Source organism: Bidens hawaiensis, unplaced genomic scaffold, assembly GCF_021521415.1.
Source record: "Bidens hawaiensis isolate Kalapana, Puna unplaced genomic scaffold, B.hawaiensis_p1.1 tig00029913_1, whole genome shotgun sequence".
Classification (NCBI taxonomy): Eukaryota; Viridiplantae; Streptophyta; class Magnoliopsida; order Asterales; family Asteraceae; genus Bidens; species Bidens hawaiensis.
Genome location: NW_027494973.1, coordinates 152,599 through 160,714, shown reverse-complemented (window position 1 = coordinate 160,714; position 8,116 = coordinate 152,599).

Here is an 8,116-nt window from a genome sequence, read left to right as displayed (position 1 = left end):
GTTTGTCTTGTTTGTGATTACCAAGTGGAGACTTTCTAGGCGGCCATCCAATCTAATATCAGTTGGTTGGTGGTATTTAAGATTTAATATTTCATATGAACTTGCATCTCTCATATTCACGGTAATGTGAGATTTGTCAATGGCATGAAAACCGCCACCTTAGACTACTCCTATCGAAATACTTTGGGTCGGTCGATTGTGCAAGTGCCGGCTCAACCATGTTAGAGGCCTAAAGCTAACTAAAAAATTAAGACCTTTTTCCAAAAGGTCATTTTATGAACTTACATCCAAAAACTGGCTCCAACAACTCGGTCTTGGATCCTTAGTGAACAATAACAAATAACAACTAAACTAGTGAACCTCTCTCTACGTTTTGCAAACGTAGAGGGACACGACGACCTGCGTTAGGTTAATCGGAACCCTTAAAGCCTGTTAGCCTAACCAGTCTATTCAATATCATTGGTCTTATAATTGTTGTAACAACAATTTGGCGCCCACCGTGGGGCTACGCCGCTTACTTTATCTTAAAGACCAGTAGTGTAGCTCCATTTTCATCAAAATCATCATGTCGGAAAGTGAATCTCCCGAAGAAGTCGACCAAGTGTCAAGAACACCGACACCGAACGCTAGCCAGCAAGCTCCGGCTGCGACCACACCTCCTTCCATTCCGGGAGGTACTCCGACGGGACCTTTGTTCCTCGAGTTTTCACCTTTCCGAACTCCAACCCCTTCACGATCCGGAGTTCCTTCTCCTCACGTAAGAACCTCAAACCTCCCGGAGCGTGTCGACTTGACACCGGAAGGGGTATCACAACATTTCTTACAACTAAGATATCTTCTTAACCAACACGTGAGCCAAGAAAGAGAAAAAGGGATAAGAATAATGTTGGATTATGAGGATCTGGAACCCTCACTGTCACTCGGACATCCACCTTCCCCTTTAACCAGCTCACGACCGGCTGCTTCTCATTTAGAAGCTGGTCCAAGTGTGACCTGCCAACTTTTTAACCCAACTCCTTATGCCTACGGGAGGCCAAGCCCAACGGCCTACCCCTTGTTCACTTCACAACCCCTGAGGGATGAAACCACTCTCGCACAAATATGGCAGTCACCAGCTTTAAGTGTTCCTCCTCCTACAGCCACTACATGGGTGCAGGCCATGACGGTCTTGCCCTTGGCTCGAAGTGCAACAATGAGCACCCCCATGGGAACAAACCAAATAGCAGCAACTTCTGAAAGCCTTTAAGGCTTTAACCTCATGCCTCAGATGATGGCTTAAATGATGGCACACTTCCCTTGGACCCAACTCATCAACCAAGCGCTGAGTACTCACCAAGGAGCAACAAGTCATAATCTCGCTACAAGGGTAGAAGAAGACCTAGCAAAACTCTATAAGCCCGGTAACCTATCTTGTTTCTCTCAACAAATCGCCGATTATGACTCACAAACGAAAATCAAGATGCCATCCCATGTAAAAACATATGATGGGACCGAGGATCCCGAGGACCACCTCCAGATCTTTAACGGTGCTGCCAGAATTGAAAAGTGGTCCTACGCTGAATGTTGTTTAATGTTTATGCAAACACTTGTCGGATCTGCCAGGATATGGTTCAACGACCTTCCTGCCCAAAGCGTTCGAAGCTTCGATGATCTAAGAAGAGGATTCTTGTCCAACTTTTCACAACAAAGGAGGTACGTCAAGGATGCCACGGTGATTTTTCAGATAAAACAAAAAGATGATGAAAACCTACGAGAATTCATCGAAAGATATAAGTAGGAAGGGTTAACATATGTGGGGGCCGACGAAAAAATGAGGGTGGCTGGCTTCTTGAACGCCATCACCTCTAAATACCTCACAAGGGACTTTAACAAGTGCCTGCCTAAAACCCTTGAAGAAGCCCTCGAACGAGCTGAGGCTCATATCCGAGGAGAAGAGGCTGTTGATATCAAAGAACAAAGAAAAAGAGCTCCTAGTTGGTGAGGCAACAGCCCCAACCGAAAGAGAGGGAACTTCAGTCCCTATGATAAACATCCAAGGAGCTCATATCAACAAAGGCCTGAAGGTCGAAACCTTCCAAGCAGGGATAAAACTTTGAACTTCACAGCTCTAACCAAGACCCCTCAGGAGATATTTGCTACCGAAGAAGTGAAACAAAGCTTCCGACCTCCTCGACCTTTGCCCAAAAGCAAGAAAAACGAAAGCTCCACCCAGTTCTGTGAGTTTCACGAAGAAAAAGGTCACCGCACCAACGATTGCTTTCAACTCAAGAGAAGAATTGAGGAAGCTGTTAAGTCCGAATAATTGGCCCATTTGGTAAAGGGGGTCAAGGACAAAATGGCCGAAAGAAAAATCAAAGAAGTGAATATGGTGAATATAGACCAAGGTGTTCCCCACAAACGACAACGCTTGGAGGCCTGGGAGCTTCAATGCGTCTGCTTCCCACCACCTCAAGGTGACTTACTCTCAAACCCTTTGATGGTAGAAGCGAACGTGGGAACAATCAAAACAAACAAAGCCTACATTGACACAGGGGCGGCCAGATATATCATGTTTGAAAGGTTCTTCAACCGACTAAGCATGGAAGAACGGCTTCAACCCTCCGGGTCATCTATAAAAGGTATCGTCGATATACCCTTAAAGCCTTTGGGCCAACTAACCCTTGATGTCTGTTTTAGTGAAGGCAAGATGAAGAAAACCAAACCACTCACTTTTGTGGTTATCAACATACCTTCCAACTATGATGTAATCATAGGAAGGCCAGGACAATGTGCGTTCAACATGGCTGTCTCGGTTGGTCAAGGTGCCGTAAAGTTTCCCACCGAGAGGGGAATTGCAACCCTTCAACCTACCCAAGAGGTTTACACGGTCGAAGTGGAGAGTTCAAAAAAACGAAGACAACGAACAAGGTTGGTGCCCGAAAGACATGAAGGGCATCCCTCGAATCATTGCAGAGCATGAACTAAAAATACCCCCCGATGTCAAGCCTGTTGTCAAAAAGAAGCGGAGCCTAGCTCCTGAACGAAGCTTGGAAGCATGCCAAGAGGTTGAAAAGCTTGTCCTAACTGGGATCCTACGTGAGGTCAAATATCAGTTTTGGGTTGCTAATCCAGCCATGGTTCGAAAGCCCGACAAGTCTTGGAGGTTGTACATCGACTTCAAAGACTTGAATAAAGCATGCCCGAAAGATTGCTATCCCTTACCCGAGATAGACCTCAAGGTTGACTCTTTAACCGACCATCCCTTTAAGTGTTTTCTCAATGCTTACAAGGGTTATCATCAAATTCTCATGAAAGTGGAAGACGAAGAAAAAACCGCATTCCACACGGACAAGGGTATTTTTTGTTATCAAAAGATGCCTTTTGGTCTACGAAATGCCGGAGCAACCAATCAACGTCTGATTGACAAAGCGTTTGCCAGCCAAATTGGTAAAAACATGGAATCTTATGTCGATGATCTGGTAATCAAGAGCAATACTGAGCATCAAATGCTCGATGACGTACAAGAAACCTTCCAAAACCTGAGGAAGATCAACATAAAACTCAATCCCGGAAAATGTTCATTCGGGTTCGAAGAAGGCAAGTTTTCGGGACACATTGTAGGGAAACAAATCATAAAAGCTAATCCCAACAAAGTCCGGGCTGTTCTTGAAACTAAATCTCCACAAAGCAAAAAAGAAGTGGAGAGTCTAAATGGAAGGCTTGCAGCCTTGAAACGTTTCACCTCCAAGCTCACTGAGAAATCCCTTCCCTTATTCAAAGCACTAAAGGGTTGCACCAATAAAAAAGACTTCAGGTGGACGGAAGAAGCCTTCAATCAAATGAAACAACACTTGGCTTCACTTCCAGCTATTGCAGCTCCCGAAACGGGAGAACTGATCTCTGTCTATCTCTCGGTCGCTGAAGAAGCATTAAGCGCGGTCCTGACCATCGAACGAAACAAAGTTCAGGTACCCGTTTATTTCTTTAGTAAAACGTTAAAACTAGTAGAGATCAAATATCCTCATTTGGAAAAACATGCTCTGGCCTTAATTCAAACTGCCAGAAGACTTCGAAGGTACTTTCAAGCACACCCTATACAAGTGGTCACTGACCAACCCATCAAGAGTGTGCTTGAAAAGCCAGAAAATTCAGACCGATTAGCCAAATGGGTTGTGGAACTAGGTGAACACAACATCACCAATGTCCCAAGAAAAGCTGTCAAAGCCCAAGTCTTGGCGGATTTCATTGTAGAAATCCCGAAGCAAGTCATTCCTGAAATAGAAACAACTGCCACTGAACCTTCTGACCCTAAAGCCTGGAAGCTTTTTACCGATGGAGCTTCCAGCATTGAAGGGTCAGGAGCTAGGCTCATTTTAATCAGCCCCGAAGGGTTAGAATTCACATATTCTCGCCGACTTGAATTTCAGACCACCAACAACAAAGCTGAATATGAAGCATTGATCGCTGGTCTGAAAATCGCCAAAGAGATGAAGATCCAAAAACTACAAGTCTTCACAGACTCGTTGCTTGTTTCAAGTCAAGTCAATGATAGCTATGTAGCAAAAGAGCCCAACATGAAGAAGTATCGTGAGAAGGCAAAGGAAGTAATGAACACGTTTCAAGAATGCACTATCAAACAAGTCCAAAGATCATAAAACAAAAGAGCCGATGCCCTGAGCAAACTGACATCCCTCACATTTGCACACCTCACCAAGAAAGTATTAGTAGAAGTGTTAAAAACTCCCTCAATTCAAGAATTGGAGGTTCAAGATGTAATCATTGAAGAAGGTCCCAATTGGATGACTCCCATAGAAAATTTCCTCAAAAATGGTGAGTTACTTCTGGACCAGACGGAGGCTGAAAGGGTTCGAATCAAGTCCCAACAGTATGTGTTGCAAGGAGAAACCCTTTATAAAAAAAGGTTACCTTGCACCACTACTAAGATGTGTGGGCCCTGAACAAAGTCAATATCTGATCAAGAAGGTTCACGAGGGGATATGTGGAGCTTATTTTGGGCCAAGAACGGTGGTTGCAAAATTGATGAACCTCGGATACTTCTGGCCCACGATGCACCGAGATACAACAGAACAACTTAAGAAATGTGAAGCTTGTCAAATTCATGCACCGGTTCGCAAAAGCCCCAAACATGATCTAGTTCCCATCTCCTCGGCTTGGCCATTCTACAAGTGGGGAATGGACATCGTTGGTTCATTCCCACCAGCCAAGGGTGGGGTAAAATTTCTGTTAGTAGCCGTGGACTACTTCACCAAGTGGCCTGAAGTCAAACCACTTGCAAAAATAATGGGCAAACAAGTCATCGACTTTGTATGGGAAAGCATCATTTGTCGCTATGGGCTGCGAGGAGTGTTGGTCACGGATAATGGGAAACAATTTGCTGAGAAGCCTTTTAGCACATGGTACAAGGAATTCATGATCATCCAAGTGTTCAGCTCAGTTGCATACCCATAATCCAACGGCCAAGTTGAAAGAACAAATAGAACTATTGTGGAAGGAATCAAAGCAAGGTTGGGAAGACATGACAACAATTGGCTTGAAGAACTCCCAAATGTTCTATGGGCAACAAGAACAACCGAAAAAACAATCCACAAACGAATACCTTACAGCTTAGTGTTTGGATCGGAAGCTGTAATCACAGCAGAAGTCGGAGTTGTGACTCAAAGAACACTCAACATTTATCTCGAATCAAACAACAATGAGACCATGTTGAATTTGCAACTCCTTGAAGAAATCTGTGACCAAGCAGCAGTACAAGAGGCTAAGTACAAGCAAAAAAATGGAAGCTTATTACAATGCAAGAGTGAAACATGAACGTTTCATGCCAGGAGATCTTGTACTCCGAAACAACGAGGCCATCAAGAAAGAAAACCAAGGAAAACTCGGCCCAAAGTGGGAAGGACCATATATACAATCGTTGAAGCCCACAAGAGTGGATCCTACAAACTGGCCGACGCAGAAGACAAAAAGCTTCCCAGACACTAGAACGGCAAAACCCTTAAAAGGTTCCATGCCTAGTCAAGAACTTAAAATGTATTTCAAGAGATGTACAACTCTCCTTTTTGTAAACAAAAACCTCTTTAATGAATGATGAAGTCTTTATCAAAACTTGTGTTTACTATCCTATAATTAGGTTGAGAACCTAGCAAGAAACTCCATGGCAAGGGCCATGTATGGGGATGAGCTCCAAGGCCACATCGCTCAATAGGTTCAAGGGTTAAATGAACCTATATAAGGGGTGAGTTCCTATATCAATCCAACTCCATGAGACTTAGAATTTTTTTTTCAAAACTTGTCTCATAGACGGGTCTGAACAGCCTACATCAATTCGTTCCTTAAGCTTTGAAAAAAGTTTACGAAACAAACATACACTAAGTAATGATATAAAGGATAGATAACATGTGCTTTTTACCTAATGAAGCCTTGAAGCTAAAGTGACTGCAACACTAAAACTTCTTAAGGAAAATTAGCTAAAGAACACATCAAACAAACAAGACAAGCAACAAAAATACAAAACATCAAATGCTGCGATTCATAAAAAGGCCTTTAAAGGCCATAACCAACATCATCCATAACAGCCATCCAGGCTAACTAAGGAAATGACAAGGATACCCATAAAAGTGTTCAAACGGCCAACAAAGCCAACCATAAATACAGAACAGGAACCTTAAGGGTTCCATGCAAAACCTAAATTGTTTAAAGTACATCACATTGTTTAAAGTGCTAAGATAGCTACGAATTAATTGTTCAAACATCAAAAACAGTCTTTGAAACACTAGCACCACCACTCTTTCCTTTCTTAGACTTCCTCGCTTTTAGGTCACCACCAACAGCTGAACCTTCGATACTGTCCGCATGAGACCCATCAGTATCTCAGGACAAAGTCTCCTCACTGTCACCAGAGCGAGAACGTTTCTTGGATAAAGACTCAAGCACCTCAGAACAAATCTTCTCATTAAGCCCAGCTGGTTTTAAACCCTGCAAAACATAAATGGGTTTACCAAAACTAGAAGAAACTTCACCCACGTAGGGGTAAGTAAGCCTCTCCATTGCATGAACAGAATCCGCAAAAAGCTTGGAAGCTTTAGAGTTGAACATAGGTGATTTCTCCAAGGTCTGACCAGACTCATGAAGTTTGAAACTAGCAACTAAACCCAAGTGTTTTCCATAGTTCAGTAACTTCGTGTAAATGCCACCCAACACTGAGTTAAATTCAGACGATTGAAGTAGGTAAGTCACAACTTGATGAAACCCATGCTCAATCAGCTATCAGTTGTCATTGGTAGCTTGAACGACTGAAGCCTTCAAACCTTCCTTCTCCAAAGAGAAGGTTTTCTTTTAAGCCTCCAAAGCTTCTCTATCGGCTTCCAACTGAACTCTATCAGCTTCCATCTTCTTTTTCAACTCTTGAATCTCAATCTCATGATTACGGGAAAGTTCATCAATTTCTTCACCCAATCTTCATCCTTCTTCGAAAAAACATCAACATCCCTCTTCATCGCTTCCATGGAGGCCTTCATCCTTTCATTTTTCTTGGAAAATTCTTCATTCTCTTGCATCCCTTTCCGAAATCTCATTCTTTCCCATACAAAGTCGATGACTTGTTTGCCCGTTAATTTTGCAAGTGGTTTGACTTCAGGCCACTTGGTGAAGTAGTCCACGACTACTAACAGAAATTTTACCCCACCCTTGGCTGGTGGGAATGGACCAACGATGTCCATTCCCCACTTGTAGAATGGCCAAGCCGAGGAGGTGGGAACTAGATCATGTTTGGGGCTTTTGGGAACCGGTGCATAAATTTGACAAGCTTCACATTTCTTAAGTTGTTCTGTTGCATCTTGGTGCATCGTGGGCCAGAAGTATCCGAGGTTCATCAGTTTTGCAACCACCGTTCTTGGCCCAAAATAAGCTCCACATATCCCCTCGTGAACCTCCTTGATCAGATATTGACTTTGTTCAGGGCCCACACATCTTAGTAGTGGTGCAAGGTAACCTTTTTTTATAAAGGTTTCTCTTTGCAACACATACTGTTGGGACTTGATTCGAACCATTTCAGCCTCCGTCTGGTCCAGAAGTAACTCACCATTTTTGAGGAAATTTTCTATGGGAGTCATCCAATTGG